Genomic DNA, 19733 nt, shown 5'->3' on the forward strand with positions numbered 1-19733 from the left:
GAAATCCGCTTCTGATCAACAGAGATTGGCATCCCTATCTCTGACATCAAAGTACTCCAAAAATCCCCTTCCAAATGACCCTTTTTATATCTATGTAAACCAGGGAAAAATGATCTTGATATTTTGTTTTGTGTAGGTATCCTTGGTAAGCTTATGTCCAGGAAATGTACACATCTCTAACAAAGGTTGGGGCTTGATCAGAGCCCCAAATACCTGTTTGTGTGTAAGTCTCCAAGGAGCGATCAATTCCTTGGACAGTTACATACCTTTCTCAAGAAAAATGTTCCTTGAGATAAATTGCTTTCCCCCATAACATAGTTTGTTTGTTACTTAATGCTCTAGTCTCCTTGGTCCTGGCCATTCATTGGTAACTCTAATCTATCTTTATGTCCGGTCATGAGGTGGTTACACAGGGGGCTAGGGAGGATCTATACTCCTCAGTTTCCCTTACAACTTCACACACTGAAAGTAGACTCTAATTCCTCTTCCTCCAATTGACTGGTTCCTCCTAGAACCTCCATTTTAAGAAGGATACCTAGGCTACCCTTGTCATCATTCCTGTCCCAAGATGAAGGCAGGGATTTTCTTTCTTTTGGCTTATATTTATATCCCAGTATTTACCACAGTGCCTGACACATAGTAAGCTATTAATAAATGCTTGTTGACTTGACTTGCTTTGACTTCTTTTTTGACTTGACTTCTTTCAAGACTCAGTTTAAATGCCACCCTTTGTAGGAGGTCTTCCTAGGCCTTCCACCCACCCTAGTCTTCTTCTCTAAGGCTACTTTCCTTCTTTTCTATAAGTATGTTTTATGTTCCTATTTATTTATTTGTTGTCTCTCCTTAGTACAAAAGGTATTCAAGAGCAGGGCCTTTTCAATATTTTTGCCAACCTTGTATCCCTCATGCATAGCCCAGTGCTAGGTATATAGTAAGCACTTAATAAATGCTAGTTGACTGATTGATCAGTAATTATTATAGGCTGATCTAAATTGACTATAACCAAATAATTGTATCAGTGAGATAATAATTAGTTTTCAAACTAAATAAAGGTAAGATTAGAATATAAAATTATAATGAAACAATAAAGTAAATGCAGTAATACGTGAAAATTTGACTTAGTTATTATTTCCTACAGAAATGAGATTACCTAGCTGGGGTCTACCCTAAGTCAGCTGTAGCTTTAGAATGCTTATAGTTTTGACCATAGATTTATTTTGGCCTGGATTCCCACCTTTTTTTTTTTTCAATTAGTCCTTTGGTAATTTCACAGATAGCTGTGGGCAGAAGAGCAGAAACAGTGTGCATACATACCCAGTGTTCATACAGGACATTGTCATAGAATTTGAGAATTAGAAGGGACCTCTAGTGACCATCTACACCTGAAAAGAAATCCCTTCAACACTCTTAGACAATTGGCCAAGATTTTACTGGGTAGAACTAGAAACAACAGCTCAGGGGCAGCTAGGTGGCGCAATAGATAGAGCACCAGCCCTGTAGTGAGAAAGGCCTGAGTTCAAACCCAGCCTCAGACACTTACTAGCTGTGTGACCTTGGGCAAGTCACTTAACCCCAATTGCCTAAAAAAAAAAAAAGGACAAATAGAAACAACAGCTCATAGTTCCAAAGAGGCTAATTTAAACTTTCTGTTAGGAAAACCCTCCTGGCAAAATCAGAGCCATACTAAAGTGGACTGGGCCAGTTTGAGAGTGAATAGAGAGGGTTCTCCTTGTTGGAAGTATCCAGCAAAGACTGAATGAATACTTGTCTGGTACCCTTTCAGGTATGGGTTGGAATGTGTGGTAGCTGTGGTTCTTTCCGGAGCAGAATTTCTGTGATTCTGTCACCTTTGAAAAAGTAGTAGAAGGGACTATGAGTACATACTGAGGATTCTGAGTCCATAGTTTGCTCTTCTGCCCAAGGCTACATGCCTAAGATGCCAAAGGACTGACTAGTAGATATCAATACCAAAAAACATCTGTGTTGGAAAGTCCAAGTATCCTAAGGCTCCAGCTGGGTGGGGCAGACCAAGTTGTGAGGATCAGACAATTAAAGCTCAGTACATTGTAAAGGGCCCTACTCTTGTAGTCTGGATGGAGATGCTAGGAGGTATGAACCTGGGCAAATCATTTTACTTTCCTGAATCTCTGTTTCCTCAACAGTAAAATGGGGGTAAAATACTTGTACTAGCTACTTCATGGAACTATTCTGAGAAAAGTGCTCAAAGCACTATAGAAATGTAGAAGAGATTTGTCTGAGATCAGGAAAATGAGGTTTTGAACACAGTAGAGATTTAGATGTAGAAAGGAATTTAGATACCACGCAACCCCCTCATTTTTAGGATAAGGAAACTGAGGCCAAAGAGGTTAAGTGTTTTGCCCAACATCACTCAGGTAGTAAGTGGCAGAGCTGGAATTTGAATCCAAGTCTTCTGACTCATAATCTAGCATGCATTTCATTGTACCATACAACCTAATGATATATGAACGTAGCCATGTATGGAGGTTCTATGGAGGTTCCATTTACTTTTGACACTACTCCTTTACTTTCTCCCCATTTCTGGTAGTCCTGCTCTTTCCAGTCTTCTATTGCAATCATCAATACCATAAATATTTATTAAGCCTTTACTCTATGTCTAGTTCTTTGATCTCCAAATTGAAATAACCTTTTATGTAATGTACTTAAGGTGTTCTATTAATGCCCTCAAGAGAGATAGGGAATTTTGAAGAGAGGTGGGTTTATGGGGAAAGATGATGACTTCTATTTTGGACATGTTGAATTTGAATTCTGAGAGGATATCCACATAGAAATATGTAGAGATTAGGGATGGACATATAGATTTGAGATTATCTGCATAGAGATGATAATTGAACCAATATGCCCTGATGAGGTCACCAAAAGATAGAATGTAAAACAGGGGTTCTTAAACTGTGGTCCACTCACCCCTATGGGACTGTGGATTTCAGAAGATATGAGAATTTTTTTTAATATTTAGATAACTATTTCACCGTATTTTAGGCATTTAAAAACATTGTTTGTAGAAGGGAGTAAGCATTTATTAAGTGCCTGCTTTGTGCCAGACACTGGGCTAAGAAGCACTTTTCAAATATTATCTCATTTCAATCTCACTCTGTAAGTAGTATTATTATACTAATTTTATAGTTTAGAAAACTGAAACAGGCAGCAGTTAAGTGACTTATCCAAGGTCAAACACCTAGCTAGTGTCTGAGGCTATATTTGAACTCAGAGGTCCATAGGTTTCATAAGACTACCAGAGGAGTCCATGACACAGGTTAACAACCTCTAGTATGTAAAGAGAATAGGGCCCAATACAAAGGTTTTAGGATTTGCTTAGGGGAAATGGTGATTCAGCAAAGGAGACTAAGGAGTGGTCAAATAGGTAGAAGGAAATGCAAGACAGAACATTTCTTTAAAGTTAACTGATAAGAGAGTGTCCAAGAGGAAAGGATAGACAATAGTATCACAAGTTGCTGAGAGATAAAGAAAAACAAGAAATAAGAAAAAGCTATCACAAGTAACAGTAATGAGAAATAATTTGTATTCTTGCAGAGTAGTAGGGTCAGGAGCCAGATTTCAAGGGGTTGTGGTATAAGTGAGATGGGAAGATGTGGAGATAACCAGTATGGACAGATTTTTCTAGGGATTGGTCTACTTGTGGAAGGGATACACAATGTAGGATGATAGCTTGTGAGGTCAAGAAGTTCACATGAAGATTTTTTTTTTTTTGCTGCAGTTTGTAGGTAGTAAGGAAGGAACCAGGCAATTAGGAGAGACAGAAGGTGGGAAGACTTAGAGGGAGTGATTTGAGAAGGCAAGGAGACAGGAGGGGATTCAGATTAGACATCACATTTCTCACCATTCAAACACTGGGATCCACCATGACCATATTTCAAATCAATATCCCTTCTAGGTCCTGTGATTGTTGGATTGCCTTCCATTACATTGAGGACTCAGATATCAGACCTTTCCAGACAAGACCACCAAGATTCAGCCCAGGATGAGAGCCTCATCCCCACTTGAGTGAGAAAATAAAATCCACATTGGAAATGGGGCAGATAACTGAGCTTGCTGATTGTGAAGGTTGTGGCAATCTCTTGTCCTTTGGCTAGCTGGTTCTCTTCTTGTGGTCCCTGAATCCTTGTGAGTAGGAGTCTAGGTGAAAACTCCCTTCCCTATTACTTCAGAATTTGCTAAGCTTCATTTGAATCCGTTCCAGCTCTATCCCCTCAGGCTCTATCTGATCTTATATTCCCATTTCACTCTCAGGAATCTCTATTGTTAACAAACTTCCCCCCCCTTTTTAAAATTAAACCTCTTATTCCTTCCATATTTTTGAATTTTTGAAAATCAGGATCTTTCCAGAAAATTCTGCATCCCTAGTCATTCCCTCTGGTAGTGGCTATACCTTCTTTTATTAAATTAAATTAAATGAAAGCTTACCAAGTGCCAAGCTTTGGGGTAAATACTGAAGATAAAAAGACAATTGTTTCATTCTTGGTACTTGGATCACCCATGCCTGACACAGTGCCTGGCACATAGTAGGCACTTAATAAATACTTGTGGATTGAGTGCTCAACAGAAATTAAAGTCACTGTCCTCAAAGATTTAACATTTTTAATGTGGGGATAAAATGTGCTCATACATCTATTTGTGCACGTGTGTTTTCAAAATATGTATAAAATAGAAAGGGAAGTCATTGTGATTTTTTTTTTGAGAGGGGGTACCAGAAAAGACTGCATGACCCTTGAAATGAGTCTTGAAGGAAACCAGGAATTCTGAAAGGTGGTGATGAGAAGGGGAAAAAAAATTATAGACATGGGAGACAACTAATGCAAAAGCACAGAGATAGATGGAATGTATGTTGTTGTGGTCATTGTTGAGTCCTTTCAGTTGTGTCCAACTCTTTATGATCCCATTTGGGGTTTTCTTGGCAAAGACACTGGAGTGGTTTGCCATTTCCTTCTCCAAATACCATGTGTGGAAAACAGCAAATAGGCTTGACTTGATTGTAGTTTACAGATGGGGGTAATGTATAATATGACTGAAATGATAAGATGGAGCAAGGTTGTGAAGTGCTTTAAATGCCTAACAGGATTTTTATATTAGAGGTAATCAGAATCGCTGAATTTATTTAGTAGAAGGTGACATGGCCATACCTACATTTTGGGAGAAACTACTTCAGCATCTATATAGAGAATTAATTGGAGTGGAGAGAAACTTGGACAGGGGCACTAATTAGGAGGCTATTGCAATAATCTATTCCTAAACTAGGGTGTTGGTAGTGTGAGTAGAGTGAAGGAGACATATTAGAGAGACATTATGAAAATAGAAACAAGATTTGGTAATGAAATATATGTGTGGGGAGAATGAAGAGTAGAAGATGACAGAGGTCGTGAACCCACCTGACTGGAAAGATGGTAGTAACCTTGAAAGTAACACAGAAGTTCAGAAGAGGAGTAGGTTTGGGGAAGTAAAGATAATGAGTTCAGTATTGGCCATGATGAATTTGAAATGCCTGTGAGACATCTAGCTTGAAATGTCCAGTAGGCAGTAGGTGAATCTGGATCTGAAGAAAAAGATGAGAGCTGGGTGTATAGATATAGGAGTCAACTGCATAGAGACAGTAATTTAACTCAGAGGAGGTCACCAAGTGAGAGGAAATAGAGAGAAAATAGAAAAAGACCTACAGAAGAGACAAGAGAATTCCAGAGTTAGTGCCCCTGGGGCAAGAGGAAGAACTGAAATATTCCTTGTTTCTCATGGACACTTCTAGACTCTTCCTCTGATTCAATCACTGAACAACTTTGTCTCCTTTAAGGTTCACTTGATTTCTCTATATCATCCTATGCAGATCTACTGCACTTTTCTACTTTTTTCTTAAAGAGTCTAGGGTATGATTCACAGTATTCCTCTCCACCAAACCTCTGCCCTCATACCTACTATCACTAAGCACTTTTTACTTGGTATATATTTTATATTCACTTTTTTGTGATAATAATAATAATAGTATTTATATATCAACACTTTGGGGCAGCTAGGTAGCACAGTGGATTGAATGCCAGTCCTGGAGTCAGGAAGATTACTCTTCCTGAGTTCAAATCTAGCCTCAGACACTTACTAGCTGGGTGACCCTGGGCAAGTCACTTAACTTTGTTTGCCTCAGTTTCCTCAACTGAACAACAACAAAAGTGACTAGATGCTATATGCTGGGCTAAGTGCTTTATAAATATTGTTTCATTTTATCATCACAACAACCCTGGGAGGTGGGTGCTATTAATATCCCTATTTTATAGCTGAGGAAACTGAGGCAAACAGAGGTTAAGTGATTTGCCCAAGATTTTTATTGTTCAGTCTTTTCAGTCCTGACTGATTCTTAGTGACCCCATCTGGGGTTTTCTTGGCAAAGATACCAGAATGGTTTACCATTTCCTTCTCTAGCTCATTTTACAGATGAGGAAACTGAGGCAAGCAGGATTAAGTGACTTACCCAAGATTATACAGCTAGTAAGTATCTGAGGCCAGATTTGAAATCAGGGCTTCCTGACTCCAGGCTTGGCACTATATCTGCTTCACCACTTAGCTTTCTGTGTTCGTATTATATTCACCAAAGTAGAATGTAAGCTCCTTAAAGACAGAGATTTTCATTTTAGTATGTATCCCCAGGGCCTAGCCCAGTGCCTTATGTGCAGTGGTGCTTAAGAAATGCTTACAAATGAATGAAAAATAGTAATTAAATCAAATTCAGAAAACATTTGAAACTTAAAAAAAATAGTTCCTACCTTTAAGGATCTTACATTATGCAAGGGTGATACAAATGTTTATGTGTAAATGCATAAGTAAATCCAAAGTATTTTTCAGGGTGAATGGAGAACATTTAACCACTGGAGAAATTAGAAAAATTGTCATGTAGGAAGTGGAACCTCAACTGAGCTTTAAAAAAAGATAAGGATTCCAAAAGATAGAAGTGAGAAGGTAGAAGACATGGGGGGTGGGTGGAGGGGTTGGTAGGTGAGAGATGGAATGTTGTGGAAGGGGATTAGCAAATAGGCCAGTATGACTAGTACACAAGGAGAATAATGGTAGAAGTCTTGAAAGAAAGGCTGGAGCCAGATTGTGAAGAGCTTTATTTTTTTTTAATTTAGGTTTTATTGATGTGTTTTGTTTCCACATTATATTACAGACATTTACAGATTACCCTTATTCTGTTAGAAATTTCTTCAAAGTAAAGCTAATAATATGACGGTGTCATCTGAAAGTGCATACAGCATTCTATCTCTTTATTTAAAAAAAATCAAAATAAATGTATTTTTCTTCCTTCTGTCTCCCACACTATTGAAAAAAAATGCCTCATAACAAATATGCATATTGATAAATTCCCTCATTGACTGTATATGGAAGTAGATGTCTCATGTGTCCTCAATCTATCAACTCTGTCAGAAGGTAGATAGTAGGTTTCTACTGTTGAATCTTGGATGCCACTGTATTGATCATAGTTCATTGATCTTTCAAAGATGTTTGTCTGGACAATTTTGTTGTTATTATATAAATTGTTCTAGTTCTGTTCATTACATTCCTCATAAGTTTATATAAGCCTTGAAAATTGTTGGGTTTTGTAATTATATTGATTTTTTGGTATAAATTGTTCCCAATGAGAGAAATGATTATTTCTCTCATATCAATAACTAATTGTAGAATCAGAACCAAGGTTTTGGTCCTTTTCTACCTCCTCATCTAGAAATCAACCAGTGTGGGAGATCTTGCAAAAAACTTATGCAGGCTAAGATGTGATCAGACAGTAAAAGAAATCATAAGCTTAGGCTAATGGAAGGATTCCTGCTCATTTGTTTTCTCAGACATGTCTGGAAAATGTGTATCCTCCCTTTTGTCAGACAAATGATATGGAACTTGTTAAGTCTCTTGACCAAGACTTGGGTGATCGAAATCAGGTACCTTAATACCTTCATTAGAATGAGCCCACATTTTATTATAATATTCATTTTCTCATTAATTGTTAACCAATCAGAGTTTATTGTCACCCTCAGGAAGAACCACTCTTCCAAGAGCATATAAACTGTGAACCCACCACCATGAGGGGTCTTTGGCCTCTGAGAGTGCCACTGACCTTTTATTAAAATGCTAGCATTATTAATAAAATGACTACCTAGAAATTATGTCTGCCAAACTTTTAAAATGTCACACCAAGTTCTGCTTACTTCACTCTGCACCAATTCATATACATTTTTCCATATCTCTTTGAAATAATCTATTTCTTTATTTCTTATAGCACAATAGTATGTTATCATATTAATATACCATAGCTTATGCAGGCATTCCTCAGTGGATGCGCATCCCTTTAGACTCCAGTATTTTTGCCACCAGAGGAAGAACATATTTTATTCTAGAGGCAATTTAACATTTTTATCAGTTACTTGGATGATGCTGAAGATAATATGCTTATAAATCTGCAAAAGATACAAAAATGGGAGACATGCTGGATGATAAAGTCAAGTTTCAAAAAAAAATCTTGTCACATTAGAACATTAGGTGGAATCTAATGAGATTTTATTTTATAGGGACAGATGTAAAGTCTTGCATTTGGTTAAAAATATTCAACCCCAGAAGTACAAGATGGGGAGCAATAGTTATAAAGCAGCTTGTCTGAAAAAGATTTGGGGGGTTTAGTGGCCTTCAAGTTCAATATGAGACCACAGTGCAATCTGGCAGCCAAAAAAACCTCATTCTTTCTTGGGCTGCATTAAGAGAACCAGAACTTCCAATGAGGAGATGGTAGTCTGTTTCTACTCTTCCCTAGCTAGACCATATCTAGAGTACTGTATTCAGTTCTAGGTCTTCTTCATATATGGGGGTGGGGGAGGGAAAGGGGGATGGTCTCAGATGCTATGGAAACAGTTCCTACTTATGCTACTTGATTCTTATATCATAGGAAGAATCAGTCCTCATTTCTCCTCTTCCTGCACAGCACTAGGGTATCCATGTTAGCATGTCCCACTGAATGTTAGGGTTCAGAGGGTCATCTTTCTCTCGTCCTATGTGTCTCATTATCTACTATTTTTCTCTGGGGCAGCTCCTCTAGTTTCATGGTATAGTACATAGAATATTGGACCTGTATGGCCTTGGGTGAGTCCTTTCATTTCCCTGGGCCACAGTTTTCTCAGCTGTTACAGACAAGCCTGGGAGCTGCAATTTCCATAGTGTAGGGAACAAGGAAAACTCCCTCTACCCACAGGTTGGCATCTTCTCCACAACTTAAGAGTCTTGGAGACCTCCCTAAGACCCAGAGAATTCCAGTATCCTGTCCAGAGTCACACAGTCAGCTGAATAAAGATGCTAAGCCTTGTACTACTTGCCTAATAGGGCTGCTCTGAAGCAAATTTATTCACGTCAAGTACTTTGTAACTATTTTAACATGAGCTACTACATGCTGTATAGCGTTAGCTCTTCATGATTTTTTGGGGGGGTTTATCCCTATATTTCATTGAGCAAATGGGTAGTACAGGGAACAGAGTGCTGAGGTTAGAGTCACAAAGACCTGAGTTCATATTCAGCCTCAGACACTGCCTAGCTGTGTGACCCTGGACAAGTCACTTAACCTCTGTTTAACACTGGAGAAGGAAATGGCAAACCCCTCCAGTATCTTTTCCAAGAAAACCCCATGAACAGAGATCCACAGGGCCATGAAGAGTTGGACACAATTGAAATGACTGAATAACAACAACAAATTATATCATTGGTGTAAAGAGCTCTCTGTAAGGAAATTCCCTCTGACCATGCAGATAGGCAATTGTCTACATATTTTTGTCTTGGAGAGTTTCACTGAACATTGAAAGGTCGGCAATTCCTCAGGGAAGCCAATATGCATGAGAAGCAGTATTTGAACCCAGGTTATCCCAACTGCAAAGCCAGCCCCCTATCCTCTACACCACACTCCTTCTCATGTTCCTTCTATATTTCTATAACAGTTTAAGTTCTAGCTATCCCAGGATCAAAGGATTTAATACCAGAATAACAATAACAACAATAACAGTATCTGTATGGTCCTTAAGGTTTGCTAAGTGCTTTATAAATATTATCTCATTTTAATCTTACAACATTTCTGTGAAGTAGGTGCTAATATTATCCTCATTTTACAGATGGAGACACTGAGACAGACAAGCTTAAATAACTTGCCCTCAGTCACACAACTAGGAAGTATCTAAGCCTGGATTTGACCTCAAGTCAAACTCCAGGTCCAACATTCTATCGACTCTGCTGCCTCCAACAGCAAGGAACTTTGGAAATCATCTAGTCCAATGCCTTCATCAAGTGAAGTAAGTAACTGAGTTCCAGAAATGGGAAGTGATCCAAGAATACAGGTAGTATGTAGAAGATCCAGGATTTGAACCCAGATCCTTTGACTTGAACGTATATATTTTTTCCACAATACCATATTTGCCTCTCTTTCAAGGCCAAGCTAATGTCACCTCTTCAATGAAATTTGCCTTGACCCCTATGCCTACCCACAAGTAATACTACTGGTCTTTTCATATATTTCTATGATTATCATAGATAGATAGATAGATAGATAGAGATATAAATACATACTTATATCTCTATCTACCTACATATACATACACATATGTGTTTGTGTACAGGGTATCCTAAATGGGTTAATGCAGTTTTGAGTTTTAATAACTTTTTAGGGACATACACGCACACACACACCTCTGTGCGTGTGTGTGTGTGTGTGTGTGTGTGTGTGTGTGTGTGTGTGTGTGTGTATGTGCTTCCTCTGTCCCATATTCCTATCTAGGTTGTAAGTTCCTTGATGGAATGATTTATCCATCTTTGTATCTCCCAGGCACCATGCTAAGCCTAAGGAATACAAAGAAAGACAAAAGATAGTCCCTGCTCTCAAGGAGCTGACAATTTAATGGGGAAGATAACATGAAAGTAATTATATACAAATAAGATGTATTCAAGACAAATTGGAGATACACAAATGAGAGAAGGCTTTAGCATTAAAGGCTATTGGGAGAAGCTTCTGTAGAAGGTAGGATTTTAGATGGAACTTGAAATAACCCAAGGAAGCCATGAGATAGAAATAAGAAGAGATAGAATATCAGTCATGGAGGGTAGCCAGGAAAATTGCACACAATAAGATAAAATGTTTTGTAGAAGGAACAGCAAAGAGGCCAGTGTCCCAGAGGGGTAAAGTGTAACAACACCAGAAATATAGAAGACTAGATTATGGAAAGCTTTGATTGCCAAACACATATATTTTATCCTAGAAGCAATAAGAAGCCATTTGAATTTATTGTATAGGAGGGTAATGTAGCCAGACCTGTGTTTTAGATAGATTTATTTGAGATTTGAAGGGAAGATGGACTTGAGTTAGAAGAAATTTGATTCAGGAAGATCAAGTACTGGACTACTGCAATAGTCTGGGCATAAGATGATGAGAGCCTGTACCAGGGTAGTGACAATGTCAGAGGAGGAAAGGGAACATATATGAGAGAAGTTGCAAAGATAAAATGGATAGGACTTGGCAACAGATTGACTATGGGTAGTGAGAAAGAATAAGGAATTAAGGGTAACATCTAGGTTTTGTGTCTAGATGACTGGGAAGATGATGGATGGTATCCTCAACAGTAATAGGAAAGTTCTGAAGAAGAGAAGGTTTTTGGGAAAAGATAATGAGTTCAGTTTTGGACATGTTGAATTTAAGATATCTATGGGACATCCAATTCAAGATGTTTAATAGTAGTTGGAGATGCTAGTTTGGAGGGTAGGTGAGAGTTTAGAACTAGATAAGCTAGATCCGAGAATAATCAGTATAAAGTTAATAATTGAATCCGTGGATGCTGATGAGATCACCAAATGAAATAGTATGGAGGGAGAAGAGAAGAAGGTCCCTCTGGGATATCTGTAATAAGTAGGACTGATTTGGATGTGAAAATTCAACAAAGGAAATGGAGAAGGAGTGCTCAGAGAGGTAGGAGGAGAACCAGGAAATAGTAGTGTTACAAAAATCTAGAGAGAAGAGAGTAACAAGGACAGGGAAGTTTTTAACCATGTCAAAGGCTGCAGAAAGATCAAGAAGGATGAGGATTAAGAAAAGACCATTCAATTTGGCAATTAAGAGATCACTGGTAACTTTGGAGAGAACAGTTTCAATTGAATGATGAGATCAGATGCCAGACTATAGAGAATTAAGAAAAGAATGAGAGGAAAGAAAGGCATTGATTATATAGAAAACCTTTCTAAGGAGTTTAGCTACAATGAGGAGGAGAGAGATGGGATCATAGGTAGTGGAGATTTTTGAGATTGAAGGAGACACAAGTATGTTTGTAGGGGATAGGGAAGCAGCCAGTAGACAGGGAAAAATTGAAGATAAGTGAGAGAGTAAGGATAATGGAGCAATCTACTCAAGAAGATAGGATGGGATGGGATCATTTGTTCTTGTAGAGGGTTTTGCCTTGGCAAGAGAAGAGCCTCTTCTTTGTATGAGACAAAGATGATAGAGGCAGAGGGCATCTGGGTAATGTGAGATGATGATGGAAGAAGGGAGAACTCTCCATGAATGGACTCAGTCTTTTCAGAGAAATATGAGACACGGTTCTCAGCCAAGAGGATGGGGGGATAGGAACTATGGGAGATTTGAGGAGGAATGAAAAGGCTTGGGAGCCCTCCCTTTTCCCTCCCTCCATAATGATTTTAATTATTTAAGTATAAAAAGATTTCCTTGCTGCAGAGGACAGAGTTAATTTCATCATCTTTTATCTGAGACCAAGACTAGTCATTGAAGTTAAATAAATCAGATTGTGTATACTGTCATCTTTGTTTTGCTTATTTCACTTTATATCAGTTTATACAAATTTTTCAGAGTCCTGAATTCTTCACCTTTATTGGTTCTTATAGCATAATATATTTTTAAGACATTTCCCAGTTGCTAGCCACCCACTTTGTTTTGTAAACCAGTGGGTACTTGCTTATAGCTAGATGAAATGGAATGGAAGGATAGCTGCTGTCATCAAACAGGAGATTTTATATACTTGTCATCTAGGTAGAAGACAAATGCACCAGCCTGAGAGTCAACACTGTTCACAGTTTTATCCATCTATCTTATCTCTCATTCCTTTCACAGTCATACTCTGTGATCCATAAAGACAGTTCTATGATGTTCCCTAAATTTGTCCACCTGCTCTCCTTACCACTCCAGAACCTTTCCTTTTATCTTTCTAATCTACATAGCATGAATATTTTCTTCAAGAGAAGACTTGGGAGGCATCAGACATTATGAACGTTAAATAACCTCACACACAAAAAATGAGACTGATAGACAGGAAATGACTGATTACTGATATGGTAGTCATTTCTAAATTATCTGTCTAAGTACAATCAGACCATCCACATGTTAGTGTAAAGGTTAAAATCAACATTAGATCATAAGAATAACAATGATAACTATGGTGTGCAATTAAAGTCGTGCCAACTTGACCTATTTAAAGAAGCTATCGATGACGAATAAAAGTGCTAATGAATAAAAGAACAAATACCAAATATCAATGGCTATCACCATCTCTCAAAAAAGTTTATCTAATATAAATTTTTAAGGCAATTAGAAAGCCTAAAGAACCTGAAAACTACCAGCAAATATTTGAGCTCCTCATTAAAAGGAGTGACATAGCAGTGAAGGGCAAAATCAATTTAGAATATAAACTCATTTGCAAAGTCTGAGTTGCCCCCATACAGCTATCTGTCTGCATGCAGGTTCTGCATACCCTCGAGGTGGACGGGCAAAAGTCTATTGCCCAGAACAAGGCCCATGTGGCATCCCTGGAGGGCATTGCTCCCGAGGACTGAGTCCTGCTTCTAGGTGGCTCCCGCTGGAGGATGAAGCCCTCTTGGGGCAGTGTGGGGTGGAGCCTCTGTCCACTCTGGAAGTGGTTGCTTAGATGCTAGGAGATAAAGTCCATGGCTCTTTGGCCTGAGCTGGAAAAGTGAGGAGTCAGACGGCCAAGCAGCAGCAGCAGCAGAAGACTGGGCATGCTAAGAGGAGGATGCAGTACAACTGACACTTTGTCAATGTAGTGCCCACGTTTGGCAAGAAGGGCCCAATGCCAACTCCTAATCCCCTGGCACTTTCTGTCTATCCCCAATAAAGCTGCTACGACTCGAAAAAAAAATCTTATGGAGGAGGATGCTAGAAGATTGCAAGAAGTATCTCATAAAATAGTGAGAAGCAGTGAGGGGAAAAGAAAGTATATGGAGGGCTTGGTGAGAAATGAAATTAAGGCAGATTATTTTTAGAGAATTTGAGGATGAAACTGAAAAGAGAACAACAAAGAGGTTAATAATGGAAAGAATCTTCTTTTTACCATCAGTGACAATGGATCCACTAAGTTTGGATTCTAACAGAGGAAGCTAGGTGTTGCAGTGAATAGACTGCTGGGCTTGGAGTCAGGAAGACATATTCAAATCCAGCCTTAGACATTTACTAGCTGAATGACCCATAGAAAGTTATATAAACTCTCTTTGCCTCAGTTTCCTCAACTCTGAAATGGGGATAATAACAGAATCTACCTCACAGAGTTGTGAGGATCAAATAAGATCATGTTTATAAAGTGTTTAGCATGATACCTGGCACATAGTAGATGCTATATAAATGCTTATTCCCTTCCCTCTTTCCCTATCACCCCCCTACCCCAGCATCACAATTACCAATGTTTTACGTGAAAAAGTAGAATTAAGACTACATAAAACGAAGACAGAATGTGGCTATGCCAGACCAGTTATGCTTAGAATCAGGTCTATGCTGGAAGTGTCATAATTTCGAGTCTATTGAGAAACAGTTTCTCAAGATATTTATTTTCAAAATTGGTGAGTATCTCCTGGTCCACATATCTAGCTGGCCCTAGCCATGCTCCGCATTCTACTCCAACCACCTTCTTTCTTTCTTTCTTTCTTTCTTTCTTTCTTTCTTTCTTTCTTTCTTTCTTTCTTTCTTTCTTTCTTTCTTTCTTTCTTTCTTTCTTTCTTTCCTTCTTTCTTCCTTCCTTCCTTCCTTCCTTCCTTCCTTCCTTCCTTCCTTCCTTCCTTCCTTCCTTCCTTCCTTCCTTTCTTTTCTTTCAAATTAATTAATTTCTTTTTAGTTTTCAATAATCACTTCCAAAAGCTTTTGAGTTTTAAATTTTTCTCCCCCTCTCTCCCCATTTCCCTCATCAAGATGGCATGTAATCTGATATAGGCTCTACATATACATTCCCATTGAACATGTTTTCATATTAGTCATGTTGTAAAGAAGAATTAGAACTAATAGGAGGAACTACAAGAAAGAGAAAACAAAACAAAACGGAAGAAAAAGAAGAGCAAATAGTGTGCTTGGATCTGCATTCAAACTCCATATTTCTTTCTCTGGATGTGGATAGCATTTTCCATCATAAGACTTTTCAACCATCTTCTTTCCATTCATCCTGCTGCCATTAGAGTGTCCTCTTCTTTTCTTCTAGGCTTCCAGCTCTGAATCCATACACAAATCAATGCTGCCATTGCTACTACAAAGGGCCTATCAATCACCTCACTATGGATCCACCCACAATCCCTGTTACTTCTGAAATTGTAGAATTGTGAATTTAGAGCAATAAAGTACCTCAGAGATCACATAGTTCAACCCACTTATTTTATACATGAGGAACTGAAGCCCATAAAGTTTAGGTGACTTACACAGGGTCACAGAACTAATAAGTATCCGAGGTGGGGTCTCCTGGACCCAGGATATCCCGACTCCAAGTCAGCACTCTATTCACTAAACCATCAAAACATCCTTCCCTGGTAACCACTCCCTCTATGTGTTATTTTTTCTAATTATATATAAGCTTCTTGAGGGCAGGAGCTGTCTCAGTTTTGTATTTGTACCCTTGATGCTTAGCTCAGTGCATAGCACATAGTAAGCTCTTAGTAAATGCTTTTTCATTCATTCATTCATCTCTGAAATGTGGATGATAACACTGGATACAGGATACTCAATGATTAGGAAAAAATCATGGAAATTATCACTACTGAAAAAGGACAAACATATCTATGGCTATTGATCCATATTCCTACTTTTCCATTTTTATAAAGTCTTTGTGAGAATAATCTCTACATTGTCCTTGATGAAACTATAAAAAGGGAACAGGAAGTTTTTTGAAAATAATATTCCACAGTAGACCTCATCTTTCTAGTTATACAATTGGCTGATGAAGCAGCATAAGATGCTACTATATTTATTATCTGTTCAACACAAAAAATGACTAATTAGTAGAGTGAATTTCCATTCTAAAGATTCTGTTCTAGCAAGTTATCTCATATGTATATATGTAAATGTAAATGTGTATGTGTGTACACATATATATATACATACACACGCACATATATACACACATATGCATACACATATAGATATATACAGGCTTGGTGCCCCATTATGACACCCGTGTCCTTTCTTTTCCCTGACTAGGATGGCTCACTTGGTCCAGTTTACCCTCACAATGGCAAGTGTGTGTGTGTGTGTGTGTGTGTGTGGGGTGTATTTCTAAGATAGGGTGTAATCGAAAGGATTATGTACTGCGCAGTTTCAATTTAGGTTCGGATCTCAAGGTGTAATTGCGTGTACTCAGTGTAAACTTAACAAATAATCACATTTATTTTTACAATGATTAATAACGATTAAAGCAAAACACACAAATAAAGGTAAGAATAACATCCAATATAATAAGTAATAATCAAAATAAAGAAAAGGGGGAATAAGAAGAGAAAGGATACACACTCACTGACCAGGCGAGCTCAAACACCTAATAGACTGGGGAGACTGAAGAACAGCCAAGAGGTCTGGTCAGGGAGGCAATGGAGCGGCATCCTGCTCTGACTCAACAGAAGCCATGCACGCGATCCGCTTCTGAACGCAACAGAGATTTGGTGTCCCTATCTCTGACATCAAAGTTCTCCAAAAATCCCCTCCCAAATGACCCCTTTTATGTCTATGTAAGCCTGAAAAAAACAATCTTGATATTTTGTTTTATGTATGTATTCTTGGTGAGCTCATGTCCAGGACACGCACACATTCTAACAAAGACTGGGGCTTGATCACAGCCCCAAATACCTGTTTGTTGTGTAAATCTCCAAGGAGTGATCAATTCCTTGGACACTTACACACTTTTCTCAAGAAAAATGTTCTTTGAGATAAATTGATTTCCCAGGTAACATAGTTTGTTTGTTACTTAATGTTCTAGTCTCCTTGGTCCCAGCCATGCAACTCCAATTTATCTTTATGTCCGGTCATGAGGTGGTTACACAGGGGACTGGGGAGGATCTGTCTTCCTCAGTTTCCCTTACACAGTCTCTAACCACAGCTATAACCTCACTGCTACAGCTCACTATCAGAGTCCTATGGTGTAACCAACCAGCCTGACTGTGCCTCCTGAGCCTCATTGGTATGTTTCTTATTTACACAAAGTAATCACAATGATACCTCTAGCTCTCACACATGAAACATTTACTAAATGAAAGGGCAAAAGAAATAATAATTCTCACATAACGTTCACTCAAAATAAATCAAAAGCAGGACTAATCAAAATATGTCTACTCAAACCTGGGTCACACTCTTCCACTTATGGGGGTGGGATCTGAACCTCTAAAAGGAAAAGCCACGTCCCTGGAGTTCTCCTGGAGCAATCAGCCCTTCCCAGTTAAATAACTGCCCTTTCATTGTCTGCACCTAGACCTCCACTCTTTGATCTGATCTAGACCCCAGTCTCCCTTGGCCACATGGTCCAGGTCCCTGGTGTTCTGTTATCTCACAGTCACCCCAGCTTACTGGCCACTCCAATCTAGATCCTCCCTAGACCCCTCCTCACAGTCACCTCAGACTACTTGGCCACTCTTAGATCCCTCCTAGATCCCTCCCACATTCTTTCTGTATATAAGATCCATCCATTAAGGGGCTGAGATTCTTAAAATCTGGCCAAGGCTGGGATTCAGTGTGGCCTAAGGCTCAGATTCAATCTAGCCCGATTGTCAATATGAGCTTTACAAATGTTCTGATTCTTTAAGGGTCTGGCCAATATGGTAGATCTTCAATAAAGCTTGTCTTTGTCTGAAAGAAGGCTTGGGTAGGTCGAATTCATTCGGGCAAGACCCAAGTGTCGCTATTTCGGAGTCCCAGCACTCTAGTGCCCCTAAAGCTCGACACCACCAATACACACAGGGTCTGAGAGGGAGAGAGAGTGGAACACGCTTAAAAAAATCTAGGAGGAAAATACATATACTTGGGGCAAGTCACAACTCTGGCAGCATGCTTGGATGTTGATGGTCTCTTTTAGGTCATATTATGTACCATGAGTCTTCTTTTCTGAGCCTCTCTCCTCTCTTGCTAGACAAAGTTGCCATTCTGCCACTCTCAGACAACTGAAGCAATGTTAAATTCTCCTTTAGTAAAGCTTCAATGTTACTCTTTCAATGAAACAATAACTCTAAATCCAAGGTCTGAAGCTTTCCAAGTATTTCCTTGGCCAGCACTGAAGTAGTGTGAAGCTATTTCAGTGTCATATAGTTTCTTTAAGCTGAACAACTGCAAAGCTCCTTCATTCTGTTCTCTGGTTTTGAGAAGTTTCTCCCTCTCAAGGCAGAGAAGTCAGTAGAAGGTAACAAAATGAAGCTTTTGAGGATTTCCCGTTTCTCAGGTTGTAGATGTTGCTAAAGAGCTAAAGAGTCCAGTCAGCACTTCACATAAGAACCAGAGGATTCTGCTTTCTCCCATCAGCCTCCAGCAGCTATGATACTGTTTTCCTATCAAATAGCTCCCCAAATAATAATAGCTAATATTTATGTAGTGTGTGAATTATTATTTATCATTTATTAATATTGTTTAAACCTAATTTTATGTGGCTAAAAAAATTGTCTAACCCAAAAAAGCTTACTGTAGAGGTCAGGTTGACCTCAGAGACACTCCAGGATGGTTGTAAGGAAAGCTCAGATCCTACCCAGTGCTTGTTTTGGGTCTCCACAGATCTTGTTTTGAATCTACCCAAAGCTTGTGTTATGGGTTTCCCAAAGTAAATGGACTTACCTGCTGATATACATTTCCAGCTGCCCTTATCTGTATCTATATTTATAAGAGGCCAATCAGACAAATGTCCTTATGCCCTTGTCTGAACTTTACATAATGTGACCTCACAAAGACTTGTAGAGGGTGTTACTCCTTCTTTTGCCCTCTCTCTATCAAAAGAACTAATAAATTTCTTTCTGAAACTATTTCAGATTTTGTGATTTGTTCTCTCTAACAACAAATGCTTACTATGTACTAGGCACTGAGTTAAACACTTTACAACTATTATCTCATTTGATCCTTGCAACAGCCCTGGGAGGTAGGTACTATTTTTATTAATTATTATTATACCATGTAATGAGCTGTAATGAACATGAGGGCAGTGACTATCCTTTGCAATGCCTGACACAGTAGATACTTACTAAATATTTATTGATTAACTATTATTCTCATTTTACAGATGAAGAAACTGAGGCAAGTACCAGATAAGTGGCTTGCTCAAGGTGACATGGATAGTTAATGTCTGAGACTGCATTTGAATTTCAGTCCTTCTGACTGCAGGCTGAGTGTTCTCTCCACTGTGCCACCTAGTTGCAGTAGAGTCTGCTTTTCAGCTGTGCTCAGCTCC

At 38.7% G+C, this 19733-nt stretch overlaps 1 pseudogene; it reads left to right on the forward strand.

Annotated features, from left to right (window-relative positions):
• Window positions 1–12535: 12535 nt before the first annotated feature.
• Window positions 12536–15033, forward strand: LOC144455685 (ubiquitin-like FUBI-ribosomal protein eS30 fusion protein pseudogene; annotated as a pseudogene).
• The last annotated feature ends 4700 nt before the right edge of the window (window positions 15034–19733 follow it).

Source organism: Phascolarctos cinereus, unplaced genomic scaffold (genome assembly GCF_003287225.1).
Source record: "Phascolarctos cinereus isolate Bilbo 61053 unplaced genomic scaffold, phaCin_HiC Scaffold_2;HRSCAF=192, whole genome shotgun sequence".
In the NCBI taxonomy this organism is placed as follows: domain Eukaryota; kingdom Metazoa; phylum Chordata; class Mammalia; order Diprotodontia; family Phascolarctidae; genus Phascolarctos; species Phascolarctos cinereus.